This window comes from Dipodomys spectabilis, unplaced genomic scaffold, assembly GCF_019054845.1.
Source record: "Dipodomys spectabilis isolate Male_0828 unplaced genomic scaffold, ASM1905484v1 ptg000043l, whole genome shotgun sequence".
Taxonomy (NCBI): domain Eukaryota; kingdom Metazoa; phylum Chordata; class Mammalia; order Rodentia; family Heteromyidae; genus Dipodomys; species Dipodomys spectabilis.
The window spans coordinates 6,358,967-6,381,757 of NW_024870720.1; the positions used below are offsets into that span (position 1 = coordinate 6,358,967).

Consider the following 22,791-nt stretch of genomic DNA (forward strand, 5'->3'; position numbering starts at 1 on the left):
CTCCCTGCTTCCTAAACTGACTGAGGTTTTCCTGTTGGGTGTGCTTTGGCCTTGTACTGCCCCTACTAGGTCCATGCCACTGTTTAGAGCTAACATGGATGTGTGCTGTTAGCTTGCTATTTTACCGTCACCTCTTTGAGTTCAGCCTTGTATCTCCATCTCCTAGTAGAGCACCTGGGATAGTTTAGCTACTAGGATATGTTTAGGAAGGGATGATGAAAGACCATAATGGTGTCCAAGAGTAGACTGATGTGAACTTCAGAGTAAAGCCAGAAGATCATGGTTTTGAGAACCAACCCTGGCCATTCCATAAGTCGAAAGAGAATTATGTGGAAGGATATGGGGTAGTTCATGAATTATCATAACAAAGTCTGGAGAACTGAGTCTAGCAAATGAGTAGCCACCAAGAGAATCAGGCAGGTGGAACCACAGCCAACGTTACATCACAGTAATACCTGCCAAGGGCACTACCCTGGCCCTTGCAGCTGCCAGACACTGCTGTCCTCTCATTAGCTGTGGCGCCACTAACCTCCTTGTGAGTCAGCTTCTCGCTGACCCTGTGACTTGACCCCGTGACCCTTCCAACAGTCACAGTCTTAGAGAGGGATATCTGATTGGGTGAGCCAAGGTCAAGTGTGTGAGTTGCTGGAAAGCAAGAGGAAGTGAATACTTGTTCCCATGGACAGAGGGGGCCATGTTGCCCTCTGGTTTATGATTTCTTCTTGCTATGACAGCCCCTGAATGCTGAACTCCAAGCAGATGAGTAGAGTAAATGCTTACTATAGAAAGTTAATCTAGCTGGGCGCCAGTGGCTCACACCTGTAATCCTAACTACTCAGGAGGCTAAGATCTGAGGATAGCAGTTTGAAGCCAGACTGGACAGAAAAGTCCCTGTGAAACTCTTACCTCCAATTAACCATTCCAAAAAAAAAAAAATGGAAGTGGTGCTGTGGCTCAAGTGGTAGAGCACTGCCCTTGAGCACAAAGAGGTTCAGTGACAGTGTCCAGGCCCTGAGTTCAAGCCCCACAACGGACCCCCCCCAAAAAAATTTAATCAATTTAGAAGGGTATGAAGTATAAAAAGTAAATACACTTCCTATTTCTTAATCCTTAGTCTGCCCTCAGAAATAACTATTGTTACCAGTTGGTACTATTTTCTTTCAGATTTCTTCAAGAAATTTCTAAGAGAAGCTGGATATGGTAGTACATTCCTGTCAAACAAACAATCCTCAGTGGACAAGAATTATTTGGGAACCCAGTGTCATGTTAGGTAGGTGACTCCAACTAACCAGCAAAAAAGCTAAAAGTGGAGGTGGGCTCTCCCCTCCAATATCACAAAAACAAACAAACAGTATCATCTGAATCTATTAAAATAATATCCTTGGCTTGAGCAGGAAGTGACTAATTCTGTCAAGTCTCAAAGAGATGCTACATCATGACAGATTGGGCACTGAGAGCTCAGAAGTGGCCCAGGAAAAAGAATTAAGAGATGTTAGCTGTGGAAAGAAGAAGGTGCACAATAGGTATGTAGATTAGCAAACTTCAAAAGACTTGGAAAAATGATGCTGGAAAGAAACAATGGAAATACGTTAGATCACTAAGTATGATGCCACTGCAATCCTAGTACTCATGAGTCTGAGGAAGGAGATGGTTGTGAGTTTGATTCCATCCTGGGCTACATAGTAAGATTTTTTAAAAAAGAGAGAGAGATCAGGAAACACAGGCAGGAATATCATGAATTCAAGGTTAGTCTTGCAAAGTTAACAAGATCTTATCTCAAAAAAATCCAAACCAAAGGACTAGAGGCATGGGTGAAGAGGTAGAGTGGCCAGGTGCCAGTGGCTCATGCCTGTAATCCTAGTTACTCAGGTGGCTGAGATCTGAGGATCAAGGTTTGAAGTCATTCTGGGCAGGAAAGCCGGTGAGACTCTTATCTCCAGTTAACCACCAGGAAAAAACAAAAACAAAAACAAAACAAAACAAAAAAACAACCAGAAGTGGAGCTGTGGCTCAAAGTGGTAGAATAGTAGCCTTGAGTAAAAAGGCTCAGAGACAGGTCCGACGCCCTGAGTTCAAGCCCCACAACTGACAAAAAATAAAAAGAGGTCAGGTTATCAATTTAAGGAAACCTTTGGGCTCCCTAAAGTTGTTTGAGCAGTTAAGAGAATAAGACACTGGAGATGTGTGTAAAAGACACAGTCTGTCTTGGAATAGTGACATGAGATTTAGTTGATATTGGACCTGTACTTCACCTTGTCCATTTGTTGACACTATATGAATCTACACATGAATCCATGTCCTCAGGCTATAAGTAAGATTCTCCCTGGGCTGCTCAGCAGGCAAGCAAAAGTGAGCTCCTGGTGTTAGCAAGGTCAAGGTTGTCACAAAGCCTGCTATCAGTAATATCCTTGCAACTCCTGGACCAGCCAGACCCATGGACTCGAGATGATTTATCCTATGTCTTCATGCTGTATTTGAGATTTTTGTTGTGATTTTTACTGTGTCAGTTGTGGATGCTACAGTGTTGAGATTTTTTCCACCTTTATAGTATGTTACTTGAAGGAGCTGATATTCTTGTGTAAAGTCACTGGTGAAATTTGATTAAAACTCTGAATCCTGTTTTTAATCTTCCAGTTATCCCAGGTAGCCTTGTTTATACTGATTATGTGATGGCTTTGAGTTGAGAAACTGTGCTAATTTGCAGTGGAAATCAAATTAAATGTGCACCCTGGATGCTGGACAATCATTATGTGCTGACTGATCACTAATTGACAATGTGGTAATAGAAGTACGGCGGGTTGTGAGAGCTGTGGGTGAAAGTCTGTCCACATGCACTCACCTCCTTGTAGGGGAAGGTCTTCATCTCCATGTCTCTTCCACTCTGGCAGTTGGACATACTTTTCATTCAGATCCAGTAACTGAGTGCTTTTTCTGACAAGTATATGATGATGACAGCATGAAACTATGAAAAGCATGTTGATAATTAATGAAATAGAACCAAGTGGGAACTTCTCAGACTGATCAGAGAGGGTGGTGATTTTAATCTGGGAGCGATCATGAATTATTATTATTTTTGAGCTCAGTTTATGCTGATGCATCTTAATATCAGACTTTATAAAAAGAAGTCTTTAAAGTGCTGTGTGCAATTAAAGCATCATCAAGAAGAGGCACCTGCATGCCATTATGGATAATAGCATGCTGTTTCCAAAGCTTTTAATTCCCGCATTACTGGAATGAGACACAAGCATTTGTGTGACATAATATGTAAAGTCTACTTGGGAATTCAGTCATTTTTCAATTACATCCAAGGTTTTTCAATAATATTTTACCTAGTAAGCCTGGCACTGGAATGGTTTAATAATGTTAAGCATGCAGAAAACACATCTGGGAAGTTCAGGTTTAGGTGATGAGTGGAAAAATAGCTGAAGCTGGTGTATAAAATTGTGATGAGTTCTAGAGAAGTTTATAGGTCCTTACAGCAAGAACAAGCTTGAGCCAAGCCTGGCAGGGTGTTGAGTTTGGAGGGTTGGTGTGGTGGCCTGCTTTGTGGGGAGGGACAGTGGACAGTGAGGATGAGTTCATCTTAAAACAATGGAATGCCCAACATTTTGTGGCACATATCCTCATTCCTCTTGGAATCTTGGCAAGATCATCAGGGAGCCTGTTATTAATGTAGGTTCTCAGGCCCTACCTCAGAACTCTTGAATTGGAATTTTCATCTTAATGAGGTTTCTAAGTGATTCATAAGCATATTAAAATGTGGTTTAGGCAATGAAGATATTTAGATATCTCATTTAGCAATGGTCTGGAGGGAAAAGCAGTTTCATGGCTGTTCCTACATCATCAGTAGCAGACTTTTAACTCATTCTACTCTACTATTCTTAGCACGTTGGCTTTTTTTGTGTATGTGTGGATGGCTTCACAGTACAAAAGGACTGCTGTGGCGCCTTGTGTAGGTGAGTTCTAAGCAGGTACGATGGCACAGACATTTTCTACTATCTCACTAACCAGACCACGGACATTTTCCTTCTTTTTTAAAAAATTAATTTATTTTATTGTTATTATAAAGGTAATGCTGGTTACATGTTCATGAATTCTTTTAGGTTTTGTTTGTTTAGTTTCACCATCAATTGTGAATGATAGCTTTGCTGGGTACATCAGTTTGGGTTGGCAGTTGTTGATATTCAAGACTTGAATTATACTGTTCCAGATTCTCCTTGCATTGAGAGTTTGTATGGCGAGATTGCAGTGATTCTGATCTTTCCGTTATAATATAGCCCCTCCTTTGATTTTGCTGCATTTAAAATTAATTCCATTTTTTTTGTCAGTTGTGGGGCTTGAATATTGTCCCTGCACTCTTCAGCTCAAGGCGAGCACTCTACCATTTGAGCCACCACGTCACTTCTGGTTTTCTAGTGGTTTATTTGAGATAAGAGTCTCACAGTCTTTCCTGCTCAGGCTGGCTTTGAACCATGATCCTCAGATCTCAGGCTCCTGAGTAGCTAGGATTATAGGCATGAGCCACCGGCGCCTAGCTATTAATTCCCTTTTTAAGTTCAGAGGTTTCACTGCAATTTTTTCTAGACGTATTTCTTCTTGGGTCCTATCTATGAGGAGTATGCCTGTCAGTTGGGTGAAATTTTCTCTCTTGAGATTGGGGAAGTTTTCTGTTATTATTTTGTTGAATAGGTTGTCAGCATCTTTCATTTTGAATTCTTCCCCTTCTTATCCTTCTTATCCTAACTATGTGTAAATTTGATCTTTTGCTGAATCTGCCAATTCTTGGATTTCCCTTTGGCATTTCTTTCCCAAGCCTTTGATTTTTTTGTTCTAATTCCTCTATTTTATTCTCAACTTTTTTTTTTTTTTGCCAGTCCTGGGGCTTAAACTCAGGCTCTGGGCACTGTCTCTGAGCTTCTTTTGCTCAATGCTAGCACTCTACCACTTGAGCCATAGCGCCACTTCTGGCTTTTTCTGTGTATGTGATACTGAGGAATTGAAACCAGGGCTTCATGCATGCTAGGCAAGCACTCTACCACTAAGCCACATTCCCAGCCCTATTCTCAACTTTTGATACACTATTTTCTATTTCACTTATTTTATTGCTTATGCTTTCAACTGTGGTTTGCAGTACAGAAATTGAACCTTTCATCTTACCAAGCTCTTTGTTTATTTCATCAGCCAATTCTCTCATCATTGCTTTAACGGTCCATCTCTTCTTCTCTCTCACTTAGGGTCCTTCCTTGGATTGTTGTTGGCTTTTTGGATTTGAGTTGTTGTCTTGATTGTTCATTAATTTTGTACTTTTATTATGATTTACACACTTGGATTCAGGGATTGTCAGATTCTTTCAGATTATATATTATGTTCACTGGATGGATCCCTGTCAGACTTCCTGTTTGGCAACGTTCTGCTCTGAGTGGTGCAAATAGTATAATGTGTCCTGGTCAGTTGTTAGGGCCCTGTGGTGTGCTGGGCTGTCTGGTGTCCTGGCCTGGGTTTAGGCCCAGTGGTGGGTTCCTATCATGTAGTACATGGCAGTCTAGTGTCCTGGTTTGGATTTGTGTCTGGGCTAGGCGGATTCCCACTAGTTGGAATGGGGAGGTCATCCTGGCCTGAGTCCTGGACTGGCCTCTATTTCCAGAAAGGCCAGGAACAGCATTCCAGCACGGGACCTTGTTTGAACTCAGGGAGTGGGGGAGAGTACAGATTCTTACTGTGCATTAAGGGGAGGTTGTTCCTGCCCAAGTCCTGAACTGGGACAGGCCTTGAAGGGGGCAGGCTCCCACAGGGCAGTTTGGGGAGATTGTCTCACTTGAGTCCCAGACTGTCACTAGCTCCAGTCCCGGATTTGTGTCTACTGCTCACAGGGTAGGGAGGCAGATTCAGGTCTCTGGGGGAAGGTGGGTTTCCACAGGGTGGGGTTGGGCAATCATCCCCATTGGAGTCATGAGCTGGAGCATCGAGTCCCGTACTGGCCAATGCTCAGGTCCTGGACTGGTGCACACTTGGGTCCTGGTCTGGTGTCTACTTCCCACGGAGTGGGGGGCGGGCCTGGGTTCAGGTCTCTTGGGTAGGCTTTGGAGGGGGTGGGCTCCCACAAGGTGATGCAAGGAGATTGTCCCTTGTGCCTTTTAGCACATCAGATTCTTCTACCAGCAGTCAGGGCTGCAGGGAATGTATAGTCACAGTGCTCAACCAATACTGGTCCTGGTGGCTGTCCGTAGTTTTTGGATTACCCTTTGGGAAGAAGAATGTATGACTGATTTCATATTCATTTATTAGTTTAAAAAACGTTTTCTATATATCAGTTCATGAGCAACCATCCTATAGGGTTAAACAGATCAAGTGTCTCTACCCATTGTCTGAATAAAATCAGATACCAGTAGCAAAGAGGGAATGGGGATTGTTAGGTAGGAATCAGTATCTGCTGCAGGGAAGTTGAGGCCTTTGGAATCTTGACAGGAGTTAAGTTGATGCAGTTGTCATGGAGAATCCAGGCAGTGATGTCATCACATTCATGTTTTGAGACACAAAACTCAGCCACCTGGAAGATACTGAAGAGACCTTTGAAATGACACAAGGGAGAGATGACTGGCAGAGGACAGGGGTAGGAAGATGGATGGAAGGATACATAACATTCAGAAGGCCCCTGAGAGCCAGAAGTCTCCAACTGGCGATGGCATGACAATGTGTGGATGATGGGGAAGAGAGAAAAGTCACTGAGACCTTGAGGAGGTAACTCACGCAACTCTCTGATATTACTTGCTATAGTGATGCATAGCACTATAACCTTGTTTTTCTACATAACGTGCCACGAATGAATTGCTATCTCAGCTCATATGAAACTGTCTCTCCCTTCTTAACTTGGTTTTTGTTTGATTTCTTTGAACAACATAGCAAAACCAAACCATTAATAATCTGGCAAATTTAAGAGGGTGTAAAAACTAGAAAAGAAATCACTTTCTTCCTCTTGCTTCTGAAGCATGTGCTTCTCCCAATTTTTGTCCAAAGGTAATGTAGACATATTGAAAGATTCCTGTATAGACATATACAATGGTACCCCTTATCTGCAGTTTTGTTAAGTTGCATGATTTTATAGATAGCATGATGAAAACTCATGCCTGGAATAGGTTCTCTTTGTCCAATATATCCATGCTGTGTATGCTACCCTCCTGCTAGTTATCTAGAAGCCATATCAGTTGCCAGATCACTGTTTCAGTATTATAGTGCTATGCCCCCAACAACTTTTATTTCACTTGACAATGGGCCAAATGCAAGCACAGTGATCCTGATAATTCATATATGTCCAACAAAAGCTCCAAAATGCTTCCTCTAGGAAGAGAAAGGAAAAATAAAGAGAGAAGGAAGGAAAGAAAGGTAAGAGGGTGGGAGGGAGAGGGGAAGAAAGGGCTTCATCTAGGCCAAAAGATGAAAGTACAGGCTGACTTTGAGAAAGAGGCCATATTCACATAGCTTTATTATGGTACATTATTAAAAATATTCCCATATTTATAATTGCTAGACTTCATCATAGGTTTGTATGTTTAGGCAAAAATGTACTGTGTGGAAATTGGTTATAATTCAAGGTTTCAGATAAAAAGAATACCTCTCCAAATACAGCACAAAGTACTGATGTGCATTTCCCATTGTGGCTCATTTCCTCAAAATCTCAACTCCTTAAAAAAATTTTTTTTTAAATTTTTTGTTGGTAGAGGGGCTTGAACTCTGGGCCTGAGCGCTGTCCCTCAGCTCTTCAGCTCAAGGCTAGCACTCTACCACTTGAGCTACAGTGCCACTTCCAGTTTTCTGGTGATTTATTGGAGATAAGAGTTTCACAGACTTTCCTGCGCGGGCTGGCTTTGAACTGTGATCCTCAGATCTCAGCCTCCTGAGTAGCTAGGATTACAGGCATGAGCCACCGGTACCCAGCTAGAATCTCAACTCTTTATTTCCCCAAAGCACCTACCTGAGTGCCCAGAACAATAGGGTTAATAAAAGCTTTACCTCAAAAATTTATACTTTTCCTTTCCTTTCCTTCCCTTCTTTTTCCTTCCTTTCCCTTCCCTTCTCTTCCCTTCTCTCCTCTTCCCTTCCCTTCCCTTTCTTCCCCTCCTTCCCTCCCTTCCTTCTTTCCTTGCTTCCTTCCTTTTTTCTTTCTCTCTCTTTTTCTTAAAAAATATTTTGAGGCCAGTAGTAAGTCTTAAATTCAGAGCCTGGGTACTGTCTCTTCGCTTTTTTCTTCAAGGATGGTGCTCTGCCATTTGAGCCACATATATACTTTTAGCATTTTGATGGTTGATTGGAAATAAGAGTCTCTTGGACTTTCTTGCCTGGGATGGGGATGCACTGCGATCCTTAGACCTCAGCCTCCTCAGGAGTACAGGCATGAGCCATCAATACATGCCTTCATTTCTCCCTTTTCTATTTAGATGTAGAAAATCTATTTACATTCTATTTTATTTAGATTGTATGCAACCTATACATCTAAAACATAGATGTATTTCTGCACCCTGTCCTGTGTCTTTCCCCTTGACCTCATATAGATGCTCAAGAATATCAGCTGATTTGAATATTAACTGAAAAAAAAAGACTTGCTCTAAGGAGGCCTCACAGAGATAAAAGTGTCTGGAATTTTTTCTGTCTGGGCAGGCTTCAAACCTCGGGCCTCAGATATCAGTCTCCGAAGTAGCCAGGATTACAGGTGTGAGTGGCTGGCTTTTCCATTATTACTTTTAAAAGTCAATGCTTGCACTTGATTTATTCTTCATGATAAGCTATCTATCATTTCCTTCCCTGCCTTCCCCTTTCTCTTCTGTTCTTAGGTTTAGAGTATAACCATGGGAGTGTGCATGGGTTCTGTCATCAGCATACTTTATTTTCAGATCGAGATAAAATGGTCAGCAGTCAAACTTGGCTGGAAACTATGATGTCAGCTATAGTTTCTTTCTTTTTAGTGCTATATTTGCTGATTTCTCCTCAGTGTTAGGAGCGCAGATGGCTGCCGTGGCTGCAATTACTGCCAGGTTTTATGTTCCCTGTTCTCATAAACATTTATAATGACTGCGTTTACTTTTAAAAACATATGCTGACTAGTGACAATGTTTTCACACTGGAAGTTGTCTAGGAAAACAAGCGAGGCTCTTGTTTGGAGTTTGGAAGAGCAATAACATAGCTGGATCTAGAAAGCCTGTTCTCTGAGCAGGCTATTCTCATCAGACATCTTAGCTCACAACAACCTTGACATCTGGTCTTGCACAATTTTTTTATATCTCTCCCTTGAATTTCAGGGGTCTGTATTTTAGTCCCCAGCAAAATGCAACTGTTTATTCTCCCCAACAACCATGCCTTCCTTTTTCACTCACTGTTGTTTCTGGGTGGAGGAAGAGGACAAATTGGGATGAATCATGAGGAACTCTGGAGAGTATTGCTTTAGCCTAAAATGCACATCTTGATTTTTAAGAAAGGTTAATAAGAAGGGAAATCAAAGGTTGATATATATATGGGTACCAGTGGCTCATATCTGTAATACTAGCTACTCAGGAGGCTACTGAGGTGGCAGTTTGAAGCCAGCCTAGACAAGAAAGTCCATGATGCTGTTATCTCCAATTAGTCACCTAAAAGCCAGAAGTGGAGCTGTGGCTCAAGTGGTAGAGCACAAAAGCTCAGGAACAGTGCCCAGGCCCTGAGTTCAGGCCTCAGAAATGGCATACATACCCCAAAAAGTTGATCACAAGTAAGAAAATGCTCTGAAGCTGCTTTAATGCTTAAAATAAAAATTATTTCACCATGCCTATAAGATGAGTGTTACTTCTATTTTTTAGTTGTGGAAACAGGGTTTGGAAGTTAAATAACTTGCCCAAATCTCAGGGCCAGCAGAAAGCCAAGCCCCTGAGCTTCTCAGCTAGGCCTGTCTCACCTTAGCCTGTGCTGCTTGCATGATCCTGTGCATCAGGATCCACTTCTTATTCCATCAGTGATTCCTATTATTATTAACGTTCAATTTTAATAGAAGGGGTTATGTTCCCCTTTCTTCTCTTCCAGCTGCCCCCTGTTTACATAGTCCTTCTATACTGAGGTTCCCACTATTTGGGAACATGATTTAGTCCCACAGAGAAAACGGGAGACAGGAAATAGCAAAGGATGAAAGGCGAGGGTCAGGTCAAGAGCTTCCACATCTTCCATTCCCAGCCAAGTGAAAGCTTTCAGGAGTTCTGGCAGTCAACAGAGAATCAAGAGAAGACTGAAGCTGGGTACCTGTGGCTCATGCCGGTAATCTAGCTATTCAGGAAGCTGAGGTCTGAGGATTTAAGTTTGAAGACAAATTTCTCAGACAAATCAGAGAGACGCTTCAACTTACTATACAAAGGATAAGAGAAATTGTACAACAAATCTATTCTATGGTGCATCTTGATCGCTGTCACCCCTTTCCTCATTCTCCTCCCATCCCTCCCAACCCAACTGCTCCTCTCAATTTTCTTCATTTTACAGGCTATGCATCAAATATTATGACTGCATTCTCCCCCACTTCCTATCGTGGTTTGTCTACTGCCTCCTCCCCGCTTTGTCCTTCCTTCTTTCAAGTGCCAGTTTCAGAAAGGCGTTCACAAGCAGATTCCCAGGTCATAACCCAGCTTCTTCCATTAATGGTTGTGCTCGCCGTGGCTAAGCCATTTAACAGCTCACATTGGCCTCTGATAGTTGTTGTTCTTAGAGGCATTTTAAATGTTTTATTTATTTTTATTTTTTGCATTGAACTCAGGACCTTACACTTGCTACAAAAGAGCTTACCAGTTTGCCTTAGCCGTAAAATCTTGAAATTTTAGTGTTTAAGTTAGTAGTTTTTAGCTCAATGCATGGTACCTAGTAAACACCTACAGGTATGAGTTAGACACGTAATAGATGTTTGTTGAATAAAAGAATGATGTACTTGTCAGATTTCAATCTTATCAACTATAACTAGAGAGGTTTAGTTGTGCAGTTCTAACATCTTGTGCTATGACTTATGACAGTGTCAGTGGTTGTGATAGTTTTTGATTATTTTACTATTTTTAGGATTATTATGGAGATGATAAATATCCAAATTGTACATTGACATGAGATAAATGAGATATACAAAAATGTGGACAGAAAAGGAAATGCTGTTGGGCACAGTGGCTCATCCTATAATCCTAGCTATTCAGGAAGCTGAGATTTGAGAATCATAGTTCTAAGCCAGCATAGGCAGAAAAGATGGTAAGATTCAACAACAACAACAACAAAACAGAAGTGGAAGTGTGGCTCAAGTGTTAGAGAGCTAAACTTGAGAAAAAAAGATCAGGGATAGCACCCAGGCCTTGGATACAAGTCCAGGACTATTGCAACAAACAAACAAACAAAACCCCTTCTGAAATTAGAAGTCCAATGATTAGGAAAGTGTGTCTTGGTCAACACAGGATCATAATGTGTAGCTTTCCTGAGGAACTTTAATATCTCCAGGGCATTTGATAATCATTCAGCTGAGCTCTTTGGCAGATCATGAACTTTCCTAACATCTCTCTGCATATGATATGAAGAGGCTTGTGAGAAGCTATTAAGCACATATAAGTCAGGTCCACTGTAAAAGTCAATATAAGCCAGTTGAAGTGATGCATATTTATAAAATTATATTAATATTTTATCTTATCCATTTAATAGTATTGTTGCTAAGTAATTGTTAAGTCAAAAAACAATTGGCAAAAGAATTAATCTACAGTAGCCTGGGGCATGGTGACACAAACTTATAAAAGCTCAGAAGAGCTTTCCTCCTCTTCTCTCTACCGTGTAGGTATATAAGAGGGCAACTGTGTGTGTGAACCAGGAAGCTGGTTCTCAGTGGGTATTGGGTATGCTGGGCCTCTGTCTTCAACTTCTCAGCCTCCAAAACTGGAAGAAATAAATGCTTGTTGTTGAAGCTACCCAGAATATGGTAATTTGCTTTATCAGCTTGAATTAAGATACCCAGCAGTTGGATGTATATACAGGAAACAACTACAAGGGTGTTGATGGTGTGGCAAAGAGGGAAAGAAGGAGGGAAGGAAGGAAGGGAGGAAGGAAGGAAGGAAGGAAGAGAGGAAGGAAGGAAGGAAGGAAGGAAGGAAAGGAAGGGAAGGGAAGGAAAGGAAGGAAGGCAGGGAGAGAAGGAGGGAGGGAGGAAGGGAAGGAGGGAGGGAGGGAGGGAAAGAGAGAAAGAGAGGAAGGAAGGAAGGAAAGGAAAGAAACAAAGAGAAAAGGGAAGGCAAGACTTCCGCTTTGACTGAAAACTTCACAAGACTGGTAGCTGTCTTGAGAAGCTATGTTGGCCAGGTCTCCAAAATCTTTGAGCCCAAGGCCTTGTGTTTATAATAGATGGGATCTTGGAGGGCTTCTGACAGGTGATCTACAAAGGCCCTGCACCAGAGCATTTGCTCTGTACCCCAGTTTCTCATCTCAAAAACAATATAAACAATACCTGTTAGAAGACTGAGATAATAATTAAAGTGGGTAAGTTGGCTGGGTGTCTGAGTCTGGATTCTGCTTGTGCCCTTTCCCAGGTAAGTTCTCACTTTCCCCATCCCAAATCTGTCATCATCTCTCTGCTTCACTCACAGTAAGTGCTTAAAACAACTCCTGGTGCATAATGGAAACAGGCCAGAGGTTTGCTGATTTTTAGCACGTCTGGCAGAGTAAGCACTCAATATGCATTATACCTTATGAATGTTAATATTTTCTTACCTCTTAGACCTCTTAGAGTTGTGCATGTTAATGAGATGATAGGTAAAACTACCAGATGCAGTTAAGTGCTTAGTGGTTATTGCTTTGTTCTCCCTGACCCTTGATCTTGGAGAAGGGCTATCTTAGAAAAGGGGTGGCCTGTGTCACTGAATTAGCATCCATACTTTGACTATATACTCCCCTGAAGCAAGATTCCAACTCTAGGTCTGGAAAATCTCCAGGAGCATGGGTTCCCTCATAGGAACCCCTGGTAAACTTAGTTACACCTTGACTGTAAGCTTAGGCTCATAGCCCAATCCATCCTTGGCATTTACCTTAGTTTGGAAGGGAGCTTGTTGATCATAAATCTAACCTCTACAGCTTACAAGGTGGAAATGGATCCTGACGTGATGCTGGGAGAGGGGAGGGGTGTCACACAACTGCTTACCAGCAGGTAGAAGCTAGCAGTGCACACCTGGCCACCTGGCTCATCTTCTTCCTGCTGCCTCACAGAGAACCAGGCTCAAAAGCCCACAAGCAAACCTATGCACCCACTGTAAAGAACTCCCAATCCTCTGAAAGCTGAATTTATCTTCAGTTCACCCAGAGCAAAACCTCTGTCTGAAACATTCCAGGTGAGAAGAGATTGATTCAGCTCTTACCACTTAAAAGCTTTCGAGAAATTGGATGAGATTCTGATGCAAATGGAAACAAGAAGCCATTTCCTTCTTGGATCTTCCCAGCACTTCCATCTGTCAAAGCAAGTAGATGTTGTTTTCAATTATGTCCATTCTCTCACCACATAGAGGCTAGTATATGGTTGGTGGTTTATCTTACACTCTCCATGTTCCTTTGCTAAGCATTGAACCCAGAGAGATTTTTACCTAATCATTATTATTATTTTTATTTTTCCTTTCTGGAGGCCTATTTACTGACAAACATGGCAGTCAGTTCTTGTTTTCTGGAAAAGTGTGCTTGCTCAGTGCCACTGAAAATTACATTGAGCCATAAGCAGGATCAGCGCCAAGTTCAATGCCAAGTGTATGTGGCTTAGTGGATTTTTATTGGAATCTCAGCTACAGTATGGAAACAAAAATACAGATTGAGCTGAGCTCTGGTGGCTCACACCTATCTGAGGATCACCATTTGAAGCCAACACAGACAGGCAAATCTGAGAGACTCTTGTCTTAAATTACTAGTCAAAAATCTGTGAGTGGAGGTGTGGCTCAAGTGGAAGAGGACCCACTATGAGCTTGAGAGCTAGAGATCTTGAGTTCAAGTCCCAATACTTGGACACACACAAAATGCAGATTATTTTGTGTATCTGTGCAAGATGATCACACATCTGTCTACAAAGTCACCATCCCTTTTGGTAAATCATGTGCTACTCTCTGATCTCACATACGAAAGGACACAGATTTAGTACCTAGAAAAAGTGAGGACATTACAGAAAGAGCCTCAACTGTGTTTAAAACCTGGTGTGTGCGTGTGTGTGTGCTGCGCACGAGCGTGCGCGCGCACACACACACACGTACTCCAGTACTAGGGCTTGATCTTGGGGCCACGGTCCCTTAGCTTTTTTGCTCAGGTCCTGCTCTCTGCCACTTGAGTCACAAATCCACTTCTAGCTTTTTAGTGGTTAACTTTGGAAAAGAATCTCAAACTTTCTTGCATGGGCTGGCTTGAAATTGTGATCCTCAGATCTCAGTCTCCTGATTACAGGCATAACCACCAGTGCCAGCTAAAATTTGAATCTTTTGAAGGAATTTGATATGGGTAACAGTGGTTTTAGAAGTGAATAATTATTTTAATTGAAGGTAATTTCAACTATCTCATAAAAATTAAGAAATTATGATTTATTATGAAAGCAAGGAAGAGGAAAATTGGACTTTTTTTTTTTATTTCCTAAGAGATTTAATCAGGAAACAGCAATCGATACTTTTCAGCCTTACTTCTCAAAGGTGTTTAGAAAATAAATTATAGTTAGATGAAATTAGCACTATAAGAAATGGAGGTCCTTAATGTTTCCATTATAAATTTTGATAGACTGTCTGAGTTTAAAGCTAAGATCCTGTATTCTGTTTTAACACAGGGTGTGGATGTCAAAATCTTTTGATACTAATTTTTTACTGTTTTCTTTTATGAGCTCATTCCTGAAGGATTTTTCCATGAATTTGAAACATGTGTATAATGCTTTGGAAAGATTATTTGCTGGAACTTTATAGGCTGAACTAAAAATAGATAAATGCTGCTTCTATTTTTAGAATATTTTATAAGCTCAAAAAGTGAATTTGACTGTGTACACCTAGTAAGAAAAATATTTAAATAGAAACAGACATTTCAATAAGCAAAAGAAAATATAATGTGTTTTCGAAATGTCACAAGCATTTTAATGAACTGGCTAGTGTTTAATTGAAGAGATAAATTTGATTCACAGAGTAAAGTTTCATATTAGCAAAACAAAAGACAGCCCAAAGTTAGTTTTATTCTTAGGGAGCTCTGGCCTCTCTAGAGTTGCTGGTTTGTTAGCTTCCTCTGCTCTGCAGAATTTTCTTCACTGTTCCAGTTGTGCTGTAGCCAGCTTTCAATTTTTCAAGTCTTTTGGATAAATTTAGGGAAGGTAAGTAGAGACACTAAAAATGTTCTTATTAAATTGGCTTTACTGTTGTTATTCTGGTTTCTGTTAACAAGAAGGTACAGATTAATGTACAGAATAAAAATGTAAAATTAGATAGCTCAAGGTTTCCAATTAACTTAAACATTGACATAACTTTACCGAAGTATATAATTTTTTTCCTGAAATTCCAAAACTTTTTGAGTCCTAACATGATTACATAAGTGGAAAATTCCACACTTAACTCTTGTGATGGACCAGTCAAAACACAGGTGCACTGAAAATGGTGTATAAAATTAATTTTAGGTTATGTGTATAAGATGTATATAAAATACAAATGGATTTTGTATTTTGCCTTGGGTGATCTCTTTGTGTGCATGCAAACCATTCCAAAATCAAACAAATTCACAAACTGAAATACTTATGGTCCCAGGCATTTCTGACAAGGGATACTCAGCCTATAGAGCAGAATGTTCCATAAATAATCACCTGAATTTATGGCCTGCCCCCCACTAAGTCCTCACCAAATTTGTCCTTCCACTTCTCCCTACACTTCCTCCAGTCATCAATTTATTAAGCTCTATTGACTAGGAAGCTGAGTCTCAAATACACAGTCTAGTAACTCAGAGTCCATTTTGACTCTGGCATGATTTAAAAGGTGAGAGTGTATTGTTCCTGATAGAAGGACAGAAGGGTGGGATAGGGAAAGAAGGCATCACAGTGTGAGTGAGGGGGATCAATGGCCTTGAGTAGGGTTCTGAACTATTAGTAGTGAGGGGCCAGGGATGGTTGTGCATGCTAAGTATCTGCCTCGCTAGTATAGCAGGAATTTATGAGAGAAACATAGACAAGTCCCAGCTTGGCTTCTAGAGTTAAAGTAACAAATGGAGCACAGATTTGCTGCTGGACATAGAAACTCGTAAAAAGAGAGAAGAAAGCACTGAGAGATGTTCTGGAGACCTACCCCTCCTAGAGGAGGTAGATATTTTTTCTTTTTTCTTTTGTGATGGCATTGGGACTTGAACTCAGGGCCTGAGTGTTGTCCCTTAGGTTTTCTATTCAAGGCTAGTGCTCTACTACTTGAACCATAGCTCTACTCCTGGCTTTTTGGTGGTTTACTGGAGCTAAGAGTCTGATGGACTTTCCTGCCTGGGTTGGCTTTGAACTGTGATCCTCAAATCTCAGCCTCCTGAGTAGCTAGATTACTGGTAGTACACTGATTACTTCTGTTTTGACTTCTGCACTTAAGACCAGCATTACTCAGAAGCCATCACTGCTACTTTCACTTCTATAGCTAATATTTGCTGAGCATTTACTGCTTGCCAGGATTCCTGCTCAGTGTTTTATGTGTTCCATCTCATTACATCCTAATCCAGCCCTATAAAGAGGTAATTATCATATGGGATTATTTTACCTACAGTTATTCGGCCATCATCACTTAGATTTTTGGAATTGAGTTATAATTTACATAGCATAAAATTTTATTTTTATTAGTTACACAACAACTAGTTGTGTAACTTATATCACTGTTTAGTTCCAAAACATTTACAAAAATACAAACAAAACACCTTCTGTACCCATTTGTAGTTTCTCTTTGTTTTCTTCTCCCTCTATCCCAGGAAAATCATTAATTAACCTTCTGTCTCTGTAGAGACAGAATCACATAAAGTATAGCCTTTTGTGGCTAGCTTATTCCAATTAGCCTAATGTTTTCCAGTTCTATTTGTTATGGAATGTATCATTGAATTTATAGTCATAACACTCCACTGTGTGTATGCCCACAGATTGTATACCATTCATTAGCTGGAACTCATTAGGTAGTTTCTACTTTGGGGTTATTGTGGATTATGTTGCTGTGAACATCCATGGCCATGTTTTTCCTGAGCAGAAGTCTTCAGTTCACACAGAGATTTTTGATTTGGGGTTTCTTGGACTTGATACTATCCTCAGCAATTTTTTGGGGGGAGAAGGGGGAGGAACAAACTTTTATTCCCAGAAGGGATGACTACACATCAACTTCTACAATGTTCACTCTACTATGTAAGCTGGTTTTGTGCTAACTCCTCCTTGATTTTCAGTGAGGAACAACAACGCTCCCAGCCTGAATCTATGTTGGTTCTCCCTGGAAAGCTCTCAAACCATAGATAGAAAGTCCCAAGTCTTCCAGCCAGGAAGTTCATTCCTTTTCAGCCTGAAGTTATTTCCCCTCCCCTGGGAACTCTTCTAAGTCTCACTTGGGCCTTTTTTGTGGCACTTTTCATTCTTTTTTTTTCCTGCTATTCTTTATGCTCCTTGAGGGCAGGATTTAGGTCTGACTCAACCTCCCTATTCCCAGCAAGGACTTGGTTGCTGTACACAATAGATGCTAATGCATATTCATATCTGTGAACAAATTCATGCCCAGTGGCCAAGTAAGTAGTTCTGATTCATTTGAAAGTTAGTTGAATTTCCTTGCAGAGTTAGTATTACAATGGCTCTATTTTTAACCAGCTCTTGTGGTGGGGAAGAGATCACCAGGACTGAGTGAGATCATGCTTTTGCCGACCTCTCCGCCTCTTCACCCTCACTCTCCTGCTTCAGTTGGAGGAAGGCAGCCATCTGTCACTTCCTCCTGAAGGGAGTTTTCTGTTCTGGCTTCTTGCTCCTCTTAGAAGGAACCTAAGCTCTGGGAAGAAGTGTCTGGGTTTGCATGGGGTACGATCAGACTTAGGGGAAAGCTATTCTTCAAGTTCCTGGGTGCTCCCCCTTTCCAAGTCCTTTCTTAACTTCTCAGAAAACTGAGATGATGAAACAGTAGAACATCTTTTTAAAGTTACTGAGAAAGAGTATGAATGGTCTTGGATTTCCTGTAGGGACAGTTGTCTTTAGAGATCTGTAGTCTTATTTGGATAGCCTATCACTCCCATACGATCAACAGTATTTTCTTTTTCTTTTCAAATAAACTATCTAGAACTATGGAAGCAGTTCTCCATTTCAACTGACAATCAGAGGTACTATATATATATATGCCATATTATATTTCATATATAAACAAGGCTTTAAATAAACCCAAAGGTCACCACCAATAATGAGCTTCCTGGCTGAATTTAGTGTCTGACACATTTGGTTTGGCTGGGTAGAGTGTTTTAATAGTACAGTATACATTCTTTAATGCCCACTTGTTATTCATTCACTCCTTACTGGTTCACATCTGGCTCTCTTCTTACTTCTATATGACCTGCCTTCTTCCCTTTGTGGTCACTGAGAATGACCTGTGCCCCCAAGAGAGCCAAATCTCTGTCTCTCTGACCCTCTGTGTCTGTCTGTCTGTCTCTTCCTCCCCCTCTTCCCCCACAAACACACTCATTCCCATTCTAAGTGACTCTGCTAGGTAACTGGGCCTGGAAAGCATCTATTTCTTTGAGCTTTGTGTATAGGTTCCCAATCCTAACTGCATTAGAATCTCCTGAGTGCTGTTAAAAACTACCTCTTACTTTGCCCATGTAATTGTACCCCTCTGTATGGTATTTTCACAATTTAAAAAATTACCTCTGCCTGGTGTACATAGACTCTTTTCATGAGAGTCTAGGATACACTTTTATCTGGGAGGGACACTGGTATTTTATTTATTTATTCATTTATTTAAGTGCCAGTTCTAGGGCTTGAACTCAGATCCTGGGCACTGTCCCTTAGCTTTTCAAGGGTAGTGCTCTACCACTTGAGCTACAGCTCCATTTCTGGCTTTTTAGTGATTAATTGGAGATAAGAATCTCACAGACGGTCCTGCCCTGGCTAGCTCTGAACTACAATAGTCAGATAGCCATCTGTGTAGGTAGGATTACAGACGTGAGCCACGGGTGCCCTGAAGGAAAGTGGTATTTTAAGGAAAATTGTTTAAGTTGAATGTGGGATAGATTGTCTGATGTTAATAGTTTTCCCTAATGAAATTCTGGATTAAAACAGAATTTCTTTGTATAGTATAACTGCTCAGTTACATGTTGCCAGTAAATGAAAATAGGACCTTTCATGAATATTTCTCAAAATATTTGGTGTTGAAGCTCTAGGACTTTCTGTCAAGTTCACCCAATGTAAAGGCCTCCCCTTTCCATGAAAGGAGTGATTCTCCTAGTCCTGGAACAGGCTGCAAGACCTGGCTCAGAGGAGACCTCTGCGTGTCTGCTTTCAGTACCATTTAGTATGTCAGTTTTAGGCAGTTAAGCAAGGTCTGCAGGACTAGATGCACAGAGGGGAAGGTTGGATCCAGGTTTAAACAATGAAGCTTTCATATCCCTGTCTGCACACGTCACTTCTCTGCCCAGCCCACTTACTCATTGTAACTGTCACATTTAGGATTTCATCACATTTTTTTTTTTTTTTTTTGTCAGTCATGGGGCTTGAACTCAGGGCCTGGGGGCTGTCCCTGAGTTCTTCAGCTCAAGACTACCACTCTACCGCTTGAGCCACAATGTCACTTCTGGTTTTCGGGAAGTTATTGGAGATAAGAGTTTCATGGACTTTCCTGCCTGGGCTGGCTTTGAACCGTGATCCTCAGATCTCAGCCTCCTGAATAGCGAGGATTACAGGCATGAACCACCAGCGCCTGGCTGATTTGGTCAGATTTTAATTTAGTTTAGTTGTATATGTTTTTTTTTCCACCAAGAAATCAATTTTTTTTGTTTTCTTTTGACACTGGAGGAAAACTTGCTACGTTGGCCTCAAACTTGGCCTCAAAATTGTTTCAGCCTCCCAACTGGTTGGACTTACTGGAATGCACCACCATGCTTGACTTAAGATACAATTCTCTTCAATTCAGTGTCATCTTTCTTTTGTAGCATCCCTATATTCTGTGGCAGAACATTTATCCCAATCAGCTCCAAATACTTGGAACTTCTCAAGCCAATTCTGGAGTTTCCTTTCCCTTTCCTTACTACAGTTACTTTGGAAGAATTTAAGTTTGTGGTCTGGTCTGATGGATTATGATGAGGTGTCTTACTTCAGCCTGTCCAGCGTAGTCCTTACTGCCCATCCATTCATAGTAAATGGCTATCTTTCTAGCTAAGTTGGTTCCCATCATCCCAAGTCACTTGAGCTGCTTTCTCTAGGAACCAGTAATTTTGTCTTACTGAGAGCTGATGGCTCATGTCTATAATCCTAGCTACTCAGAAGGCTGTGATCTGAGGATCAAGGTTCAAAGCCAGTCCTGGCAGGAAAGTCTGTGAGACTCTTATCTCCAATTAACTGCCGAAAAGCCGGAAATGGTGCTCTGGCTCAAAGTGTTAGAGCTGTAGCCTTGAGCACAAAAGCTCAGGGACAGTGCCCAGGCCCTGAGTTCAAGCCCTAGGACCAGCATAAAAACAAAACACAAAAAGGCCAGTATCAATGAACCTCATATACTAATGCTTCTTAAACTTCCAATATGCAAACTGGTCATCAGGTCTGCCTAGGAAAAACAAGCTGCATTTTTCCCTTCTCATAGCATAATGAACATGCAGTTCCTGTTCCCTCTTCCCTCTTTCTACCAGCAAGTAAGCAATGGATTCTGCTGCCTTGGACTCCAGCCTGGTGTCCTCTGATCCAATTCAGTTCTGACTCTGTCTACCTGTAAACAGATAGCAGAGCCCACAGTTTGGGGCTCAGTCCTCTAGAGTTTCCCCCCACATTTTTGATGCCAGTTTGCAAGCCTCAATTTTACCTGAGGCTTGTAGGATTCTTACCACCACCCTCCTGAGGTTTGATTGAGTGGCTTAGAGAACTCAAGGACACACATTTAATGATTTATTATAAAGGATATTACAGAGGATACAGGATACAGGGTGAGGTATGGAAGTAGGGCTTCAGAGCTGTTAGGCCTTCTTCTAGCATGCTGTCATCCAGGGGCCGCCACATATCCATCTATCATAATCCTCCAACCCCAGCTCTATTCTTCTGAGTTTTTATGGAGAACCCATTTCATAAGTATGATCTCTAGTAGACTGGGTAAGGAAACGTCATCATTCTTCCTGGCCAACGGGTATAGCATTCCTTTTTTCAGGGTATATCTAGACCCCAACCCCTCAAGACTGAGGAGGGTCTTAGAATCTTCTCTTGGACAACAATGAATCAGAGAGCTCCTTTATGGCCAGCCTAAGACAGAAAAGTGAGGAAGAGTTTCTATGACCTGCCTTAAGGGAGGGAGTTATAAGCCAAGTACCATGTCCAAAAGCCAGAAAGAATACATATCCTAATACTACACTAGGAATCAGAGACAAATGCAGGTCCTGGTTCTGAAAGTCTAGGATAGGGTTGGGTCTTAGCTTATGCATTTCTGATGAGCTGCCAGTTTAGACTAAGTTGCTGGTTCTAGAACCACAGCTTTTTTTTTTTTTTTTTGTCAGTCCTGGAGCTTGAACTCAGGGCCTGGGCACTGACCTTAAAGCCACTCTGCTCAAGGCTAGTGCTCTACCACCAAGCCACATTCCCAGCCCCCCATAGAGCCACATCTTAAGTAGTAAGGTCCTAGAGGCTCAAAGTGTTCTCTGCTTTAATGGAGCTATTTACCTTTTCTATTTGCTTCTAAGTGTTGGTAGATAATAGGGATTGATTACAGGGTAGCAAAGCACTCCCCTTCTATACTTAGTGATCTTTAGGGACCATCACAGTTCGAAACAATGGACAGCTCTCCCCTAGATGCCATTTTCAATCACCACTCTTGACTTTGCTCCTGTTTTTATGTTCCTTCCTATGTCCCACATCAGAAAGGGGCAAAAAAGGATTACCTCAATACTCATGGCCTTTTCCCTTCATATTCATGCCCTGTGTAAGTAATCTCCCTCAAATATGGGCTGGATTTATTTCCTTGCTTCTAAGGAACAAACCAGGGAAGTACTAGGATGTCATTTGTGTTTCACTTATAAAAGGATTCTTTTTGGCTCATGCTGTGTCTTAGAGTACTAGCTTTAGGAGATGCAAAATGAGCAGCCCTGTGGAGAGGACCAGCAAGAAACAGAGGCCCTGAATCCAACAGGAGATTGAGTCCTGGTAACAATACAAGGGAGCTTGAAAATGGATCCTTCAGCCCTATCTACTTCTGGGATGAATACAGCCACAGTTAACAGCATGACCATCTCTGTGTGGGACCTTAAAGTACATATATCCAGCTGAGATGCTCTTGGATTTCTGTCTCTCAAAAGTAGTTACTGTAAATGTCTGTTTGTGGTAACTTGTTAGGTAGCAACAGATATAGTAATATACTCACTATACTCGGATGCCAGATATTTAGGGAACAACATTAAAATATCCTATTGGCCCTTTTTGAAAATAATGTACAATTAATAATGTACAGTGTACACAAGGAGAAGAAGTCTGTAGTTGGACCACGGAAGTCAGTGGCTTAGCCCTGCACTACGTCATTAGTCAGCTATTAGACCTCTGGACTTTTCCTTTTTCCCTGCATAACTCAGGAGTGCCAGTTTAACCCTTTAGTCATAAACCGACCACCCAGCCTCAGG

General features: G+C 41.3%; 1 protein-coding gene across 4 annotated transcripts in view; it reads left to right on the forward strand.

Annotated features, from left to right (window-relative positions):
* Window positions 1–22,791, forward strand: part of Tbc1d1 (TBC1 domain family member 1) — a 186,544-nt gene that overhangs the window by 32,778 nt on the left and 130,975 nt on the right. The gene's annotated exons all lie outside the window — the stretch shown is intronic.